This window comes from Ambystoma mexicanum, chromosome 7p (genome assembly GCF_040938575.1).
Source record: "Ambystoma mexicanum isolate Mex_15411 chromosome 7p, UKY_AmexF1_1, whole genome shotgun sequence".
Taxonomy (NCBI): Eukaryota; Metazoa; Chordata; class Amphibia; order Caudata; family Ambystomatidae; genus Ambystoma; species Ambystoma mexicanum.
The window spans coordinates 200,500,709-200,521,746 of NC_090939.1; the positions used below are offsets into that span (position 1 = coordinate 200,500,709).

Here is a 21,038-nt window from a genome sequence, read left to right on the forward strand (position 1 = left end):
ACAAGAGGGCATCCATTTCACAAAATGGATGCGCCCATGTGCTTGCTTTTGCGAATTTTGAGCTTGAATAGCTCAAAATTTTACATAGGATGTTTTAAAAAAGAGAATGCTAGTATTTTTTTTTTATGTTGCCTATCTATTTTTTAAATACATTTTTTTACTAGACCATGCCTTTAAAGGCCTCCAGAGAAGAGATCATGTTTCTGAGGCCAGATGAAGTCTTCATTGGCTCCCGATAAGAGCAAGGGAATCTTTTAGGCTTCTTCGTATCACCCATAAATGTATTATGGGTCAAATGAATGCCTACCTATCTGTCAGAAGCCATTGTCACTGAACATAATATGAGGGCCCTAAGATTAGACAACACCAATCTTCCCACTGTTCCTCGTAGTAACTCTAATAAGGCACGGTATAGGGCCTTTGGTCTACCAGCTCCCATGGCTTGGAATGCTCTCCCGCGCACATTAAGAACCACAGCCTCCACAGAACTCTTTAAGAAGCAATTGAAGACTCTGCTTTTCTCTTAGAGCCCTCTCCTTCAGCTGAACTCACTTCATGAGAAGCCTCATGATCTTCTCCTTCTTTATGTGTTATGTATGTTATGCATATGTGAGTCTGCGCCCGTCAGCCTTCGGGTACCTGGTGCGTGTTATGAATAGTAAACATAAACATAAATTAAACAACATGATCAAAAAGGCAGTTAACTTTACAGGTAAACTACCACACGTAAATAGTGACATTAGTAAGGTCGAGAAGCGATAAACCAAGCTGACGGCAGCAATGCTGCTTTGAGTAGGCGATTTACCTACTACTTTTGGTACTAATGAATTTCCATGCCGCAACAATGAGATTCATAGACTAAAATGTCTTAAAAATAGGCAGATTCGCAGACTAATGAAGATCTGTCTAACTGCTGAAGAATATCTGATGCATAGAAAAAAAAATAATTTTTATACTAACAAATGTCGAAACATAAAACAGGGTTTAAGAATTAAAGATAACCAAATTATGGTCTCCTATCTTTGTACGAACAACAGGAGATCTATATGGGCCATGCTGCGACTCGGCGTGCACAAAAAGCTAGATGGCCTAGAATCTCCCATATCGGCCTCTATATGGACTACCTTTTTTAAAAATAAATATCAACTACCTACTAGATTCCATAATAAGGTGCTCTGTCATGCTGTCCTCCCTACATCTCTGACATGCCCTTGGTCAGTAATAGATATAGAGTGGGCTGTATCACAGTTGAAACATTCAAAAGCGCAAGGCCCAGATGGTATCCCTGCATGTGTTATGAAACAGGACCTTAGTTTTTGGGCCCATGTATGTAAAATAAAATTTGACTTCATCTTTAGATCACAAAGGATACCGATATCGTGGCATACTGCTATTGTAGTTCCTATATGGAAAAAAGTAAATCGAGAAGATCCGGCGAGCTATCGACCTATTGCACTGTTAGATGCATCAGAGAAGCTGTTTTTGATACTCATTCTTAGGGAACTAGAATCCCATATGAAAGAACACGCTATCACGGTTTCAAGTGGGTGTCCGCCGCTCAATGGGTACGCCTTTGAATGCCACTATCTTAGCTCACTTCCTGGCAAAATCTAGAAATGATGAATGTGGCCCGATCTATATGGCATCTTTAGACATAACGGCAGCTTTCGACCCAGTAATTTGCACTCTCCTGTGGTCCAAACTAGCTGATAGGGTTTTGATCCACCTCACCTCCATATGTTAGCTTTGCTTCATGAAAACACTCTTGTGTGAGTCTGTATTAACCAACAGGGAGCCTTAACCGATGTAATTCCCGCCTACATCGGTGTCAGACAAGGATGTAACCTAGCGGCTACCCTGTTGAATGCGTACCTGTGCGACATGGATAACATATGGAATGAGAAAGTGACATATCCTGCTAGGCTTGGTAACCAGAAAATTTGGTTGGCATTTGCAGACGATATTCTACTCTTTCATCTCTTTCATCTTACTCCATTTGGTTTGCAACATAAACTGGAGCTTTTTGCCTCTTGTGCCTACCAACATAATTTGAAGGTGAACCCAGCAAAATCTAAGCAAAATCTAATCTAATTATATTTAACAATTATAGGATGAAACTAGTTGCATACAAATGGTCTCTAATTGCTCAAGAATTGAACGTGCCCCCTCAATCAAGTATCTAGGGTACAATTTATTTAACATCTCGTCAATGTGCATGTGGAAACAAACGATTAAGGATAAGATCAAACCTTTATGCTCACAAATGAAAATCATATATAGTAGTGCGAATATTCTATGACTCCTTTACTTGAGTATTATACACTGAAAGTTGAGGCTGTGGTTCTTTATGGCCTCGATATGTGCTTCCAAAAAATCAGCACATATTTAAACCAGGTGCAAGCTTCGATTTGGAAAAATACTCTCAGGTTTTCAAATGCAGTACCCTGTGCAGTTTTGCATCATGAGCTTGGTATAATATTGCTTGCAGCCCGACTCGATTGGAGGCGTCTAAACAATTTTTCAAAAATGTTAGATCCACCTCAGAATTCCCCGTATGAGAACATTGCTATCATGTTAGAGGAAAACCATCCTAGCTCTATTAAGAGATATCATGATGAGATGTTAGCCCTAATGTGACTACTGGCGATCTTCGGTTACGCCCCACTTATGTGAAAAAAAAGCTCTTTGAATATGATTGGATGGTTACTACCGAGATTATATCAAAGTACAAACTGTACACTGAAATTGCACATTTTACCACCAAACGTATTCCTCGACAGAGATATTTAACCCAATTTCCGGGCAAAACGGCCCATGATATGTACTTACGCTTCAAACTTAATCATTTTGCTACTAATGAAAAAATTCAATTTTGGCATAAAGAATCTACAGAGGCTAACTCTGGAACATGTCGGTTCTGCGTAAATCCTGCTCAGAAGGAATCATTAATATTTAACAGTGTACTGCGTATACTTTGAGACATCTTAGAGAACTATCTTTGGGGAGTCTAATATTAGCTCTATGTTGTGTAGCAGGGAATGGCTGTGGACTCGCTGTATGTGGGGGACAAATGTCACTTTGGTGCTGTCTTTGGTACGTTTATTGCATATAATTGACGTACAGTTACAGCAAAAGATACATGCGCCCTGCCAACTGTTGAGCTAAATACAGCTATGTTATCTGTATGTCACCCAACTCTGGAAAACATATAAAGTGGAGACATCCGCTCTACTTAATTGAGCGGTGAATACCTTGACAAATTCTGTCTTAGCTTTAACTCTGTTGGTTGTAGATGAGGTCCAGAGGTACACATGTATATCTAATTTCCACATAATAAAGCTCCATGGAAAACAATAGACCCTCTGTATGTTAAATATATGATGAAGTTGGGACTTAGATATTAGTGTGAATAAAAATGTGTTCATTGGAGTAGGATGTTTGCATTTGTAAGTTGTATACATGGACTACAATACAACGGAATAGGCCATATATCAGAATGTATTGATCTCCACATTAGATATTGTCCTCATGTATGGAAGAGGAGATTATTTTATGACAAAGGTTCCTAATGTTAGATTGTAAAATGAAGGACAAGTATGTCTAGCTTATGGTACTTGTATAGGCTTTCAACACTTTCAAATAGAATGGTCTAACATTCTGCAATGTTGAAACTGTTCTTATATTAACTGTATAGGCATATTGAAGAATTGAATTCTGGCAATACAGTTAGTATTCTTTGCTTCTGAAGTATAAAGATTTTGAGTGCGAGAAGTGTAACTGTAACAACTGTAAATAAGATTATTTTAAATGTATATATGTACATTTTATGAAGTGTTGCAAAAATCAGTTGAATGCAAATTGAAATGGTGTAAGAGTTTGTTAAGCGAACTAAATACAACAAATAAACACATTTTAAAAAAGTGTTCAAATTAATAAAGGTGGCCGAATCAGCTCTCCTCCCCACGTTAGACCCCGCGGAGTAAGGCGGTCATTGTAGGCAGCAGGACATACTCTGGCTCGGGTTCTTAGTACAATAAACAGTTCCAGAACATGGATCGAGGCCCGCTTCGCCTTCCACGTTAAAGTCTCTCTTTCAGACCTTCAAATAATATGTCAACGCAAAGTTCACGTAGGTCCCCCCTTTGTCGGGCTCCGACCTTTTCAACACAAAGTTCAACAAAACTTGCAAAAGGTGCTCCCTTCCCCAAGCTTATTTCACTTCGGGTCTCACTCAGCTGCGATCAGACCACTTTCGGGTGTCGAAGACTTTCAAATATGCTCGGCTTTCTTTACAGACCTCTGCAGGACCACTTTGACTAAAAGTTCAAGATTCAACTTCCACTCTCCCTTTCTCTAGGAGGTAATTCTGCTTACTTTGCTTTTGCACTTCATTCGCTTTATCGTTACAAACAATGCACCTTTCACAGAGACTTTCAAGTGGGCTACTTCCTTTTGCCGGACTACTCCGTTAATCAGTATCGCTGATTCTACAGCTGTCTTTACTTCAAAGTTCATTCACAGGTTTGCCTTTCCTCGCATCTCATCCACACACATGCAGCCTTCAAATGCGACATAATGTTGCCGCTTCAAACTTTAACACACAGCGGTCTCTCAGATCACTTGCCAACTCACCGGCTGTGTGAATTTCTTTCTTGGTTTTACGATTTCCAATTCACGAGTCAAGGTTAGTACCACAGGCTTGGCCTCGCCTCCCCAACTCTGCCGTTCACCTGGAAAGGCTGCTGGCATCATTGAAACACAATGCAGTCTTCACTTGTGGTATCTGGCCATCTCCACGTGGCTTCCGCGGCTCGTGTTCCGTCTTACTCATAGTGTTTTTTCCGCTTCTGCCTTTTATCCGTGTGAGGAGAGCTAATTGGTATCAGGTGTATTCACTTGAAGTCAAGTTCCTGACTATGCATGACCCGATTAACGGGTCATGTCCAGTACGATGTATGAGAGTTGGTCTTGTTACTCTCAGTCACCCTCTTCCTCGGCCCAGCGTTTGTGTAAAAAGGGGGGAAGGGTTTGGGACCTCGGAGAATGATACAAAATAGGATGGGGTAAATGAACAAAAAAGGGGGGAATACTGCATCTCGCCATCGGCTTCCTCACTCGCACTCCCTGATGACCCCTCACCCAGATGATCCTCCCGCACTGGTCCACCCGCTGGGTCTGGATCCAAAGTCGATGGCCGTGCCCTGGCCATCTGAGAGAGAGATCCCCGTGGTCTAGCGGGTGAGACACCCTCTGGTTTCTCACACTTAGCATACCTCAAGTTCCTAATTATGATGTCCATGTCCTATATAAACATTTAATTTGCCTTTAGTAGGCACTTCTTTTTTTGTTTTTCAAGTATAAAGCCACACACTTCGATAGACCAGGTTTTAGTTACAGATGAACATGCTGTGTTGTATTCATTTCTAAGTATGTATCTATCTAGTATATTTGACAGTTATCAAATATAAAATAGCATGTTGTGTGTGTGTCAGGGTTGCATCCAGCTGCCCACATGCAATCCAAGGTGGAGAGCCATGAACCCGCACACTGGTACAAATCTTTCCTTCCAAGCGCACTGCTTTAGTGAAGCAAGAACCACACAGGCACAGAGGGCTTGGATGAAAAGGCAGGAGGAATGTCGCCAAGCTCTCTCGCAAGCTGCAACAAAAAGTAGATTAAACATGGGAAGGTCAACGTTAGCGTGCCAAGTTGTGATACGTTCAATGAGTGCTTCCACAAGACCCATCTGGAAAAAGGCAATCAGAACAAGTTATCAAGGAAGGATACTTCCTGCCTGGAGCTTAAATCAGTATATAGACCAGAAAACCCAGACAGACGTAGCATTGCCTTCATGGGCACAATATAGTTTATAGGGGGCCTAAACCACACAGTGTGGGATTTTCCAGGGAGGAATGTTCACTTCCCTTCAATGTTTCAAAAACACAGCAGGTCCTGTATGTAGAAACATGTCCCTCAAGAGTCCAGCAGATGTAAAGGTCTAAGGAAATAAGGGAGGTGTTTCAACGGATAGCACAAAGTAATCCCAGACAAGTCAGCAGGGTTCAAGCTGAGGTGAGCAAACCACACAGCAAGACAAGAAGCAGGGTCTTTGATACAGGCCGGGCCCTACACAGGTAATCCACATGCAGAGGGAGGAACAGTCCAAAAGGGGAAGTCCAACAGGAAGCCAAATTCCAAAACGCCAGAACACCCAAACAAACAGTCATGATAAACATTACACAGAGTTCTGTCACGGAAACCAAAGCATTGAGAAGCACAGTCTGACATACACAGAAAGCTAAATGCTGAAGCATCCAAGCCGCTCGGCCCCCGAGTTGTGTAATGGTTTAACGTTGGACGTGGTGATGTCAGATGCACAGCTTTCTGAGGATTGTGGTTCGATAATGACCATGTTGCCTCAGGCACCATGGCAGCTGACATTAGGTGACTGACCACAGCAGGCAGCTGCTATGTCTTCTAACAACGCTCTTGAACAGTATGCCATATATAATAAATTCAGGCCATCGAGTGACTAATAGGTTTTTTTACAAGTAGATTTTTTAAAATATTCAACACCCCCGAGTAGGGTAGGTGTCTGTAATTTGCACCAACGTCCTAGGCCGCAGCACATGTTTGTTTTGAGGGTCTACATTTCAGAGGTGATCCAAGGCTGAGGACTGGGATGGGAAGGTGTGAATGTTTGAGTAGGATAGTGTTGGTCAAATAGAGTCATAAGTGCATAGTGAACGTCAGAGAAAGCACAGTCAAGATAGGGGAAAGAGAAAAGAGAGAGGTCCTCAGATCATCAGGGTAAGGGACAAGAAAGTCCTGCCTGACTTTCCTCTTAGCCATTGAAGAGGGGCGATGAGGAGTAGGAGGTGGATGGACCGAGATGTCAAGTGAACAATAGATTGATCAGAGGGGTCAATGGATAGGTTGGAGGAGGAGAGTGAATTAGAAAGACACAGTCAAGAGAGTTCCCACCAGAATGCATAGGCTGTTTGTAGAGGGAGTGGTCAGATAGAAGGGAGTTTAAAGTCCCCTAGCATGACAATGGGGATGTCGGTAGTTAGCGTGAGACAGGCATGGAATCAAGAGATGACACAGACAACAGATTTCAAGTTTCAATTAATGTGTTATTTAAATATCTGGATGGTGTAAGGCCTAAATTGCACTATCACTAAAGTAGGGATTTCTCCTGCCTAAAGAAAACTAAGGGAAATCTATGTCTCCAAGTGCAAATCAAAATGTATGTCTGTGTCAAAAACCAATGCTTATTTTCACATTTAAATAAAACGTGGCGTGGAATTTTAATAAACAAAATAATGTTCAAAAGTAAAGTCTCAGCTATGCTTAGCTCAAAGTTACTCCTGGGCTCAATACAGTATAGTTCACACAAAAAGGAGGTCTTGAGGTGCCTTCCCCAAGATTGCGCTACAGCACTTATACTGCTTTTGTCCGTTTAATATTCAATACAAGAAAACAATAGGTCTACTTGACCCACCTTCTGGCGTGCTTTGTCAAAGGTTTCACAGTTCCTCAGAAATCACTTCCAATGTCCTTTTGCTTGATATTATTTGGGGCTCTCTGGTCTAGGTGTAGTTGTCAGACCACACAGTCCATCCATTACAGGCCACGCAACCAGGAACCCTAAGCTTCTCCTTGACTTGATTTGTGATGCCTGTGATCTTCTCCATCGGAAACTTCCTGGTTTAGGCATAGTGGTCAGACCGCACAGTCCACCCATCACAGGTCGCGCAACCACGAGTTCCCTGAACCTCGTTTGGCTCCCTTTTGGGCTCTTTTGCCTCAGGCTTCCGATAGCACACACTTGTATTCACTTTGGTTATTGTGACACTCTTCTTTTAATGTAACAAGCACTCTTTTGTATCAATCTTTTGCTTTACCATAGACTTGTGGGCCTTTATCACACTGATGGTTAGAATACTCAAATGATGGTTCAATATTCCATATGCTTTTGTTCTGCCCACAGTGATGGTTGTGTACAATCTGACATTGAGTATAACTGTTTAACTTCAAATGTTTAGTTAGCATTCAATGTACCGTGATCTTATTCGAATTGCACTTTTTATTCAATTCAATGTTTTAAATGTTCAATTATTAGTTTCAATTCAGTACGGTATTCAAGATGCTTAATTAGAAGTTTTGATTCAGTTCGCTATTCAATATTGTTCACTTTGGACCGTTACTTGCCTGCGGCCCTGAGAGTACATGGGTCTCTCTGTCTTCCAACACTCACTGGTGCTTCCTTGTTTCACAGCAGTTATGTTGACTTCGCTCCCCTTCTCTGGAGCGGGGAAGCAGACCGCTCACCTATTATTTGGGCACGTCCCGTCCCGACTGCTCTTGCCGCCTACTTATTTTGCCGTAGATGCGGGCCAGCGTCTCTCGTGCCCCCGATTGTGTGTGCAGCTGCCTTTGTGTACCTGCACTTGACTCAAAGGGAAAAGTCAGATCACAGCAAGTGAGTAACTCAAGTGAAAAGCGGTTTGACGGTTCGGCAGCTGAGGGGCAGGTAAGTCTTAAAGACTTGTGACTTTCTGCGTAATACTTCAACACTTTAATATACCTCTGTATTTGAGATGACTGAAAGGATTTGAAAAAAACGTTGATGTTCGAGCACTCTTGTCATCTTTATCCTCAGCACTGTGAAAGTTGAAAGTTGGCAAATAATTGAAATTCTCACTCCATGCTACGCTATCAGAAAAGCTCTTCTTTGCTATTTCTGGGTCAGACTATGTGGGGGTGACCGAGGGTCTCTACCTTTGAACCCCCTGTTCTAGCGTGCCATATTCAATCCCTGTCTACACGCCGCGGTACATCTGAGCCTCGTGCCAGGACTGGCGACAAGGATAAAGCTAATTATAGCAGACCGTCTTTTATCCAAAAAAAGCGCAGAATGCGTTCACGGTCTGCCTAATAAAACTGACACTCAACTTTACCTGACCCTGCGTCATTTAACAGTGCACAGCACTCAATCTTGCTCTTCTTACGTGGGAGTAAATGCAGGCCTTACCTTTGAACCCCCCCCTCCACCCTCCCATTAGAGTCGGGGGATGAGCAAACGCAAAGTAATGTGAAACGTGAAGCAGCAACGAGATCGAGGTAAACGGAATTACTGCAATTTGACAACCACTTAAACTCCTTTTGTGTGACAGCTGTTTTTGCTCGAGTAACGAATGCATGTACAACCTAAGAAGTGGGAAACAGAGGGCTGGTGGAGAAAAAAAATATTTGTACCAACTCTTATCATCATAAATCAGAACGGTCCATTGCCAGAGATGCTGGCTACACCTGGCAGTTTTTTGACAAGTGCACTCAATCAACCGATGAATTACCAGCTCTTGAAATGGCACAAAAACAATTGGAGATGTGAATATGGATGTGAATATGGATGCATCAGGGGCTGGGATGCGTTCCTCTGTGATACTATGTACAGAAATGGCATCCCTCATCTTGGATGAAAATTCTGAACTGGTACACCACCCCAGAGTAACTCATGCGCTGCCCTCTCTAAACATCCTACTCAACCAGACCAGACTAACATGAATACGTTAAACAGAATGGGAAACACCTCCACTTCAACTCCAAAAACGAACTCTCCAAGTCTAAAAATATCTTCGCAGTGCTGTTTGAACTTGCCAACAGGTACTGATGGAGTTTAACTGGTACACGCGGTTTCAACAATTCCAATTGTGCAAACCAAGGCTCAAGTTCACAGAAAGGTGAATGATCAGCAAGAGCACTTCTTTCAATCTGTGCTCAGACAACACGAACACAAAGTCCAAAAAGAAGATGAAAGATTTATTTTTAAAAGTTAGGAACATGCTCTACTAGGCGAAAGGAGCACCAGTCGAAAGACTCTGGTTTGGGAATCACTGATAGAAGTCTCTTGGAGGCCTTCTCTGGGCTAGATCTGGAGAGCCCATCCGTGCCTGCCATGAATATCACTGACACTATTGAAACTGACTCTCCAGAGGAGATGCAGAAGGACCTCACAGATGATCATGCATCAATACTAACGGAACAATTGTCAATCAGCTCAATCAAGTCCCCAGATTCAGAAAGATGTGGTGGACTGAATGAGACTTTAAAATAAATGGATGACAGGGTAAAATTAAACTCACCGTCGATATCAAATCTGAATTTAGACTTAAGTTCTTTTGTCAACCTATATGAGAATATAAAGGTCACCCTTTCTGCTAATGTTCTACAATCAAGCGAAATAGAATTAGTTCTTGTCATGTTAAAAGACCTATTGGAGAAACAGGAAAGCAACATCACGTTACAAAGACAGACAGCAGGGTCCTTCGAAGATTTGAATAAAAAAATCTTAGGTGACCAGGCAGTGCAGCATGATGGCAGCCTGATCGCTTCTCTCCGTCCCCAGCCCTGATTGCAAGTGGAGAATCTGAAGAGTTGTGCGTGTCGGGACCCACACCAAACGGGCATCCGAGCGGGGGAGATAGTCAGGCACCAGTGGCCCGACAACAACACCCCCCGTTCCCGAAGTCGGCACGACAAGTCGAATCTGCTGTTTGGCGGGAGGCCACTGCTGGGCCGTTGGCGCTGAGCCATTGTGAACCGCACCTGGATGGAGCCACGGTGAGGCCTGCCCTGGGATAATCCAACACCCCTGTCGGCGAACAGAGGCCCCCACGGGACCGCAACTGGAGGCATGTGGCAGCCGAGAGTGCATCCGGATGCCCTGTGACACCCCCCCCCGCCCAGTAGCATGCAAGAACCCAGACCAAGGAGGTGTGCGGCAGCCCTGCATCAGGAGATGGAAAGACCTTCAACACCACAAAGGGTGGCACAGCGCTTACAGGAGGAGCAGCTGTAAAGACTCCCCCTCTCTATAGAGAAGAGGTAAGGAGAGGATAGTGTAGCTGCAACATGGGAAGGGACCCAGCGGAACACCAGGGGTTGGTGCTGGGTTGGGAGGATACCACAGAACGCCAGAGGATGACGCCTGAGGCGCACACCCAGAACCCGGTACAGTGCACGCCAGAAGGGCATGGCTGTGTGCATCTGCCTGCTGTCTCTCATATGAACACACCTGCGCACCCATTGAGGCCTGAACGGTCTGCAGGGCTTTAAGGGACACGGCACACAGTGTCTTGGAACTGGCCAAACAGAGACACTGAAGGAGGAACTGTGAACCCTAGCTGGGAGTGGCCGTGCTTCAAGTGGTGATACATGGTCTGGTGTTTTGAAGACACTGGGCAGGTCGGAAAGGGAGCAGAGCAGCGTGACCCAGAGAACAAAACGGAGGGGGCTGAAGTGTAGGGCAGTCCATCAGTGTGACGCAGTAGGAGTGCGAGGACTGGCCCAAGACTGCGAGTCCTGAGACTCAGCACAGTGCATTGGAGAGGCTTGGAAGACCCGTGGACTGGAGTGGTTGTGAGCCTTGCAAAGGAAACTGGGGTACGGCGAAGGAGTGAAGAGGGCCCCTGTGGGAAGTGCAATTGGTAAGGAGCAGAGGAACGAACCAGCAGGGGGTACAGGCCAGGCAGATGAACTGGAAAGTGGCGCTATCGCAGTTCCAATACCCCGGCGGAGACGACATGGCGGATGCCAGCACCCCAGCATGACAGAGATTCGCATCATCAAAAGCGATATTCAAATAATCCTGGAGGAAATTCGGGGAATGCGAAATTACATTGGGGCTAAAGTGGCAAATCTGACAGCGAAGGTGGACATTTTGGAGGAGCTAATGACCGGAGTTGAAGCAAACCAAGCCTCCTTGGGGGTGATGGAATCACAGATTGAGGTACGTCTCCGGGAAACTGAGCGGAAGGAGGAGGAAATAGGCCTGAAAATGGACGATATGGAAAACAAAGAGGCGCAATAACCTCAGTTTCTTTGGCCTAAAAGAGAAGGAGGGGGAATCAATTGCTGAACTGAAGAGGAAAATCTAGGAGATCATTGGAATAGTCCGAGGGTCAAAGGAAGACGAACAAGTGGCCTTGGACTGGGTGCACCATGCGGGCGACGGAAACAAGGGGCCCGCTCAGTGCTGGACAAGCTGCACTACTACCGTGACAAGGCTGAAATCCTGGAGATGGCAAGGCAAATGGGGTCTATTGACTATGGAGACTCCAAAGTGGCAATATTCCAGGACCTTCGGCCCAGACCCTCATGAGGCGCAAGAAGTGTGGCCCCTTACCAGGTGGCTTCAGGAGAAGGGGTGCGATATAGGTGGGGGTACACTTTTGCGATCCTATTTGAATGGGGAGGAGAGAGATATCATCTGGTGTCGGTCGAGGACACCAAACACCAAACGGTCCATGGAGGCGAGGGCCCAGTGGAAGGCAAGAGCTTTGGGGCCCGCAGACTGTGCACAGAAGGCGCAAATCGACAGGTGCCAGGAAATTTCAGAAACATAACACGTCCCCTGGGAAAGGAGGTTACATGAAGAGGAGACGAAGGCCCAGGCCAAGGGCCGAAATGTTATTTGTGTTATAGAGGTCGATGGACCTCGAGCCTGGTTCTTTGTTGGACATACTTGTTGATACTAAGGGAAGGGACAGCGGAGCGAAAACGAGGTAGGTGCGCAACGGTTGAGTTGGGGGGGGACTGTTCCCTTGTTGTTATTGTTCTGAGTTTTACGGGGTGTGCGTCGGGTAAAAAGGGAGAGACCTGGTAAATTTATGTGAGGTGGGGAAGATTAACCAAGGCCCCATAAAGAAGAGTGAGATGGAGGGGTGATAGTGGGACGTCACAAGTCAAGGGGGATGTGGGGTTTCCAGCTGGGAGGAGATGGAGATCACTACCACAGTGATAGGGTTGACAAGTTTGGAAGTCGGCTCTAAGGGTAGCTGATTTGGGTTGGAGGAAAAGCATGGTGGGTGGCTCGGCACCCCAGGTGAGAACGAGGGGGTTAGTTGGAAGAGGGGGATACTAAACACGGCAATCAGGGCAGGGGCGACATACCTGGTGGTTCGACTGTCGAGGCCAGCATGGCCGGGTTTCATTGTCGGACGTCTCAGTTGGGGACGGGGGGAGGGAGATAGGGGATAGAGAGGGGGATAGGGGATAGGGAGAGCAGGAGGGTGGGTTGGGTTTAAAATCTATGCAGTGGCTTTGGTGGACGGGACAGATGAGGTATCAGTGGAGACATGAAAAGGGCAATTGGCGAAAGGTGAGGAAGGGGTATGGCTAAGGTGAAGATAGCCACCCTGAATATCAAGGGACTAAACTCTCCAAATAAGAGATCACTGACCTGCAACATGTTCTGCAAGCAGCCGGCTTCCCACAGGGGCCGCAAGAAGAAAGGGGTGGGTACCCTAATAGGGAAAGCCTTTAGGTTTATGGAGGTCCAAATCAAGAGGGTGTTTGGGGGCCGGTCCCTGTGGATAAAGGGATTCTTTGAGGGAATGCGAATCACATTGGCCACCCTATATGCACCCAATGCGGGACAGTTGGGGTTTCTGCATCAGTTATTGGGAGGCTGGGCAGAGGGTGCCACAATTTTGGGGGGGAGACTTCAACCTGGTCCCGGACCCGGCGTTAGATTGGTAGTAGGCAAAGGGGGAGGGCCAAGAGTTGCGGGTCGAGAAAACATTGCTTTCCGGAATTTCCTGCAGGACAGTGGTCGAAGTGTACGAAAAGAAGTAGCGGAACTATGTTCCCTACTAGCCTGCACCACTCCCCACAAACCCCATCGCCGCACCCCATCCCATGCATTATAGAAACCCCAAAAAACATGTGCCTGCTCTTCAAGGAAACGTCCTGTGCAGTGCACTGAAAGTGCAAGTTTCAACTTCTTCCTACACTTTTATTTTAAAACGAAACCGTTCCGAACAGTTTCTTTTTCAAATAAAAGTATAGGAACGGCAAAACTTAATTAAAAGAAGTAGAGGAGCACCGCTCCCGCCCACTTCGACCACTGCTGCAGGACTATTATTGGGCTAATGTCTGGTGGGGTCACTTCCCGGCACCTGGGGGTTATACATTTTTCTCCCCCCCCACACCAGACCTATACCAGGATCGACCTGCTGCTAGTCCTGCTATACCGGGAACAAGAGGCGGGGGCACCCAAAATTGAGGTGGTAACCGGGTCAGACCACAAGATGGTTGTGTCAGGCTGGAGGGCTCCCGAAGCCCCAGCAGCAATTCCGTTGGAGGTGTAATGACACCTTATTGAGGGACCCAGTATTCCAGGATTTCCTGGGGAAGGAGGTTCAGGCCTATATTTACGTCAACGATAACGGGGAGACAAGTATGGCGATGATGTGGGAGGTAGCTAAGGCCATGTTTAGGGGACTTCTCATTGCTGAAGGGTCGGGAAAGAAGCGGAAGAGGGGGCTGATTAAGGCCAGGCTACGTGGAGAGCTAACGGCACTGCACACCCAACTGGCTCAGCAGGGCGCTGATAGGGAACAAATTCTGGGTGTGATGAGGGACAAAAGGCAGGAGCTACACACGGCACTGATAGGGGAGGTGGCAAACAGGCTAAGGCTCACACAGCAGAGGTATTATGAACGGAGAGACATGGCAGGAGCGGTTCTGGCAAACAGGGTAAGGGGCTGCAGAATGGAGAGAAGAGTGCATGGTGTGCGGTGCACCGACAGAGGTCTGGTGGATAGACGGGACGATATTGCGGCCCAATTCACAGGTTACTATCAGGTGCTATACACCAAACCGGCAGAGGTGGGAGTAGAGGAGATGAAGGATTACCTTGTCGATGGACAACTCCCTACTGGGGTGGAAAGGGAGGTAACGCAGGAAAAGGTGTTGCGGGCGATCCAACGTCAAAGTCAGGATGGCCCCGGGGGAGGATGGGTTTACCGCAGACTTTTACAAGCAGTATCAAACCCTACTGGCGACACCCCTGGCAAAGCTATTTAACTGTATTGCGGGGGAGGGCACAGTGCCGCCAATGTTTCTCCAGGCTTTGATAGCGATTATCCCGGAGCCGGGGAAGGATATGGCTGAGTGTGGTTCATACAGGCCGATTTCCTTGCTCAACGTGGACGCAAACCTTTTTGCTAAGGTCCTGGCGTCCCGTTTGGAATTCTATTTGCCCAAGTTGATCCATCCAGATCAGGCAGGCTTTGTAATGAACAGACAGGGCGCTGCCAACATGCGAAAGACGCTCCATGTTCTTAATGCTCTGGAGGTGAGGGAGGAGGGGTTGCTGCTGCTGGCGTTGAATGCCGAGAAGGCTTTCGAGCGTGTGAGTTGGGCCTTCACGGGGGAGGTCCTCTCGACCATAGGGATGGGCCCAAAATGGCAGGGATGGATGGCGGCTCTATACTAGAGTCCGAAGGCCAGCGTGGTGGTCAACAGGAGTGTCTCACAGGCTTTCCCGCTATACCGGGGCACGTGGCAGGGATGACCGCTCTGCCCACTGCTTTATGCATTGGTGGACCATTTGGAAGGAGGAAGGGATGGGAAACAGGTGGCTAACTACGTGGCTATCGCCTTTGAGTTGTATTTGAGCCCCACCCATGAGGGATGGGATTGAGGAACTGTTAGCATTTCAGCCCTGGTACGAGGCAGGGTTGAGTATGGCCGGGCAAATGTGGGACGGGGATGTCTTCATTACGCTAAACCAGCTGGAGGGGGCCTTAGGCCTAACAAGGCTGTTGCAATTCCACTACTTGCAGCTGAAAGGGGCACTGATGGAAACCCGTTGGGGCAACAATCTGAGGAGGGAACTGATGGGCTTCGAGCAGCTCCTGATAACAAGGAGAGGTTCCAAGGGACTTATCGCAGGGCTGCACAGGTTGATTCTATTGGCGGAACCCAGGGCCCCACTCCCAGCCAGGGTCAAATGGGGTCATGATTTGGGGAAGGCCACTGATGACGCATTATGGGCACAGATGTGTGGGAGGGTGGCACGCTCTACGATCTCCCTACAATACAGACATCAGGCCCTGAAGCTGATACACAGATGGCACAACCCGCCGGCTGTAATAGCAAAGATGTGCAAGGGATATGACCCTCATTGCTGGAAATGCCACTGAGAGAAGGGGGACTATGTCCACATGTGGTGGGGTTGCCCTGAGGTACAACTATATTGGAGGTACGTTTTATCGTGGATAAAAGGGGTGGATGGGATCCAGAGGGATCACCTCCTATTTGCGGTATGGTTGGAGGAAGAAACTGACAAGGAAGAGGGGCACATGCTGAGATCATGCTGGTGGCAGCAAGATGTTGCCTAGCCCAAAGGTGGAAAAATCTCCACATGCCGATGGAAAGGGAATGGGTGGCCAAGATCAGAGCAATATACGATATGGAATACCTCACGCACCTTCTGGATGAGTCCCGGTCTAACATTGAGGGCCTATGGCTTCCCTTTTTTGAGAAGTATGGAAGATGAGGGGGAAGTGGGGAGGAGGCCCCGAGGAGAAAGTTTTGTGATGATGTTATCGGATATGACAAAGCCATGTTTTACCTGACATTCTGGGAGTTTACAGGGGAGATGTGACCCACTGAGAAATGGTTGTAATGCAGGCCGGAGGCCCCTCGAACTGTCCATTCAGAGAAGGGGTGATACCCCTGGTTTTTCACTCTGGGAGTCTACTAGCGCTCACTGCATGGGGGGTAATGGGGTGGTTGAGGTGGGAAGGAAACAGGCAGGGGAGGGTAATTATGGGGGGTTGGGCTTTGGGGGAGAAGTCTCACAATGGTTTGTAATGCAATATTCAAAATGCCAATAAAGTTTAATTTTGAAGAAAAAAAACATCTCAGAAATTGCATTTATTCTGGAAACCCACCATAGTTTAATTATGGATCGCCTTCCATCAGCTAGGACTAATGAAGATCTAGTCAAAGTGGTGGAGATGATCACTGTGGAACAAGGGGTTAGGTTGGAAATAAATGGCCTGTTACTATTACCCACACTGAAAGAGACTGAGGTACTGGCAAGGGATTTGGAAGCAATCGCTGCCACAACTGCATTGGTTCAAAAGTGGGGCAGTGGTTTAAAGAATGGAATAGTGAATGAAAAAGTCACAGAGCAGGGCCCACCAGTGTGTGGTAAAGAATTAATGAATGGAAAAACAAAGAAAAAGAAACAGGAACAAAATTCAAGAAAGTTCCTGAGATTCTTAAACATATCCAATGATTAGCGGGTGGCAAGCGGGTTGTAATACGAGTGTAACATCTAATAGAGGAACTGCACAGAGGGAGTTAAATATAGCTCACCCCAGTAAGACTGATACTGGCATTCAAACCTCTACGTGGCATATGACCCATACTAATGACACCCCGTTGGGGCTACAAATTGCTGACTCTCAGGGGCCCTTGAATCCTGCTGTATTGGATCCTCAGATCATAGATATCACTAATGATGGTAATATCTTCAGAAGGAAGGATGTGCAACAATAAACAGATAATGAGACAGATGCTTGCAAGAAATCCTATGAAGAAGTCTTTTTCAAATGCATAAACTCAAGCAGAGTTGACCCGGTCGATAACGCTGAACGTGGCCAATAACAACTCGATATTACAGACACAGAAGTCTCCCCCAGAGCGCTGGGCCCCAATATTTTATATTGGGAAAAACAAACAAAGCGCCCACCGAAATAAATGGCCCACGATCGCTCAAGGTCTGTCTCAAGGGCTGTCTGTGCAAAATCGACCAGATGAAGAATTGCCTTGTATCATATTCAACCAGCTACAGGTTTTTCACTCGACTAACATGCTAACTCTTTTTCAAGATGCCGCACCATCAAGGTCAACAGAAAAGGAAAATACAAAATCTGCTAAAGATGGTCAGGATGAATACCCAAGCTCAAACTCCTTTTTTGCTCGTCGGCATTTTTGGTTTGAACATATGCCAGATCCAAAAAATTCACTCACTTTAAATAGACAAGAAATTTTGAGGATTGTGACAGATGTTCCGGAGCTATATCTGTTGTCTACCCATGATATAGACTATATTCACTTTCCTTATGAAAAATGTACTAGTATAGTTGAAATTGGTCTACATTCTCATTTAGGGGTTATTGCTTTACTAGCCGCACCAAAAATTCTTATTGATATGGGGTTTAATATCACAACTGATAAACCAAAGGACAGAAAGAATGGTACTAGTGATAATAGTCAAAAAGAGGCTAATACCAATTTAAACATTAGCCGGGAGTTGGTTAAGCTGTACCAAATGAGAAAACTGGAACGTTGACTGCTAAGAGCAATGTTTAGTCTTTGTTGCCGGGTATTCTTACGCAGGTTTTTCAGAAATAGGAAGAAAATAATGTCTCGCTTTAGCAAACAGTGAGATTAATATACTGAGCTGGAATACAGGTTAAAGAAGCTTCACAAATGAGTCAACTAGTAGACATATTTTCAGCTCGTTTGACGTGACTTTGTTGCAGGAAACATGGCTGCAGACCAAATTAAGAATGGATGGCTTTACTATACTACTAGTCCACAACAATTTCAATGCCAAGGCAGCCTAATGCTGTTTTCTTTGTCTGGTGCGGTCCTCATCATAAGGCATAAGCGGGCCCCTCTCATAAAGGCCCCATTGCTAAGGCTCCTGTCTGAGCCTGTCAGAGCGTGAAGGAGCACCACTCCCCCACACTCTCACGCTACTAGCTTCCCTTGCAGCGGAAGACACCTTAGTGCCTTTACCTCTGGAAACTTTGCAACCTCTTCCTGAGACTGGTACTGCTTATCGCAAGTAAGACAACAGACACTGAGTTGCGCCTACTCATTGTGACAACCTTCCTATTCGACCAACCATGTGGGACCCACCCCCACAGCCACCTTCCGCTGCATATATTTATACTATCCTCCATACTACTTAACAGTAAAGTCAAGCCACACGCAGGTTTTATTCTGGCCGATGCACCTCTAAAGAACACACTGAATCTGGATTGCTTCCCATAAACCACCGGCTACTACAGCCGATTCACTCACCCGGTCGGATAACGCTCCCGCTAACCTGAGCCTATTCTCACAGACCTCTAATAACGCACTGTATATTTTGTATCTCTGCCATTATCAGGCACGCTGCATCTCATATTCACAGCCTATGCTGCAAATCGAGATGTGCCTTCCGTGGTCGTTATACCTAGTCTCTCGATGTGCTACACGCCCTACAACACACACCCAAATCCAAGTGTGCTCTTCCATGTGTTACTTGCCATTCAGCTACTAGTCAAATCTAGGTGTGCCTTACTATGTATTAGAAAACCCTAGTGGTGTTTCCACAATCCTGATTATTCAATCAGTGGGCTATACAAACTGGTATAGCCCGCAGATTGAATATAGCCCAGAGTTTAATTGATCCTGGATACCGCTGCCACCACTGCCCATTAAAAAAAAACATGTACCGCCATGCATTCAATGGAAGTGTTCTTCGTGATGCTGCGTCCCATTCCGGAATTTAAACAGTTAAGGTTTCTGTGTGCAGGGTTGCCGAGGAAAAGTGAACTTCAAAAATACTTTTGTTTTCATCAGTGCAAGCGTGACTGACGTGGCCCCCTTACGGAAGGTAAGGAAAAGAAAGCTCAATGTTTAAGCTCCGGCAATAATTTATGGGCCACATTGCCGTGTGAGCAGACAACATAGCTCAGCCCCTTCACAAAATGTAATAAAATGAAAGCTTTCCTTTAAACTCTGTTAACACTATCTGCCACATTGCTGTCCGAGCATATATAATGCATCCTCTCAACTAAACTAAGTAATGGAAAACTTTCTTTTCGGCTCCATAACAGTGCAATACAAGCGCTGCAAACAAGGGTACAGAAACATCTACAAACCAAAGTAAGCAATCATTACATACTGCTCACCTGCTGAATGTTAATTATACACTCGTTTTTGTGATATAAATGATTAAATTTTATATTTACATTTAAAACAACGAAATTTGGCCCTGCATTGCTCTGCCTGATTAAAAAAACTACTGACACAGGCAGTTGCTTTCCATAATTAAACACTCCACCCCAATGCCAATTACCTCCCACTACCCTATATAAAAAGCTGCAACCAAAAAAGCCTGTAGAATAGCAGCTTCCTCGTTCTACTCCTACACTGTGTGTATGTTTACTACAATGACAGAAGCTAAAATAAAAAAATGTTCTTTACAAAACTACCCCTTCCACCCTCTACCCCTTTTCCCAATAAAAATACATTTCTGACTCATTCATTAGTCTATCTTTTTTCTAATTTAATTAAATACGAGGGTGTTCTAATAGCTTTATAGACCTGCAGCTCGGGCCGTAACAGGCGTTATGGTCCCTCAGACCTCGTTAAAGGACCTACACTTCCTGGCAATCACACAAACCTGGCTACACCCAGCAGCTGGACCCACCCTCTCCATGGCCATCCCTGAGGGCTACAACATCCTAAGGAAAGACAGAACAACCTCCAAAGGAGGTGGAGTGGCGCTCATCACCAAAAACAATCTCAGATTGAGAGAAACTACCAATCAAGCATTCCCCTCAGGAGAACTAATCTCATAAAAAAATCTCCCTATCTGCCTCTTCTACCCTCACTATTCACCTTACTTACAGACCCCCATGCCCGTGTCAACTTTTGAGGAAGACATTGCTTAACGCCTCACAACGAACACCAAACCCTTGTCAAAATTCGTCATTATGGGAGACTTTAATCTGGGTCTAAATGACCCTTCAGACACCCTAGCGACTGTTCTTGCCAATACCATTGAAGCACAATGCTTCACCCACCGTATTACCAACCCTACACATGATAAAGGGCGTATACTGGACTGGCTATCAGACCTCAACTGCCGCACCAACATACTAGCCAACAACCCACACCCGTGGTCTGACCAAAACATCATTCTATTCACTATAAGTGCAGCGACCAAGCCCAACGCCCCACTTAAACTCTCCCCGGCAGCACCCTCAAGAAACCATCGGAATATCACCCGAGACAACATGCTCCCCTTGCTACTACCTCTAACCACTCACACAAACACCACTTCAGACCCCACCGCTATGGTGACGCTCTACAACCAAACCCTCCAGTCGGGCATTAACAAATTTACTTTCTTGGGCAACCACAAAGCCAAACCTATAGCCCATACAAACTCA

The 21,038-nt window shown here is 45.8% G+C and overlaps 1 protein-coding gene across 1 annotated transcript in view; it reads right to left on the bottom strand.

Annotated features, from left to right (window-relative positions):
• GET1 (guided entry of tail-anchored proteins factor 1) overlaps positions 1 to 21,038 on the bottom strand; it is a 687,994-nt gene that overhangs the window by 437,991 nt on the left and 228,965 nt on the right. The gene's annotated exons all lie outside the window — the stretch shown is intronic.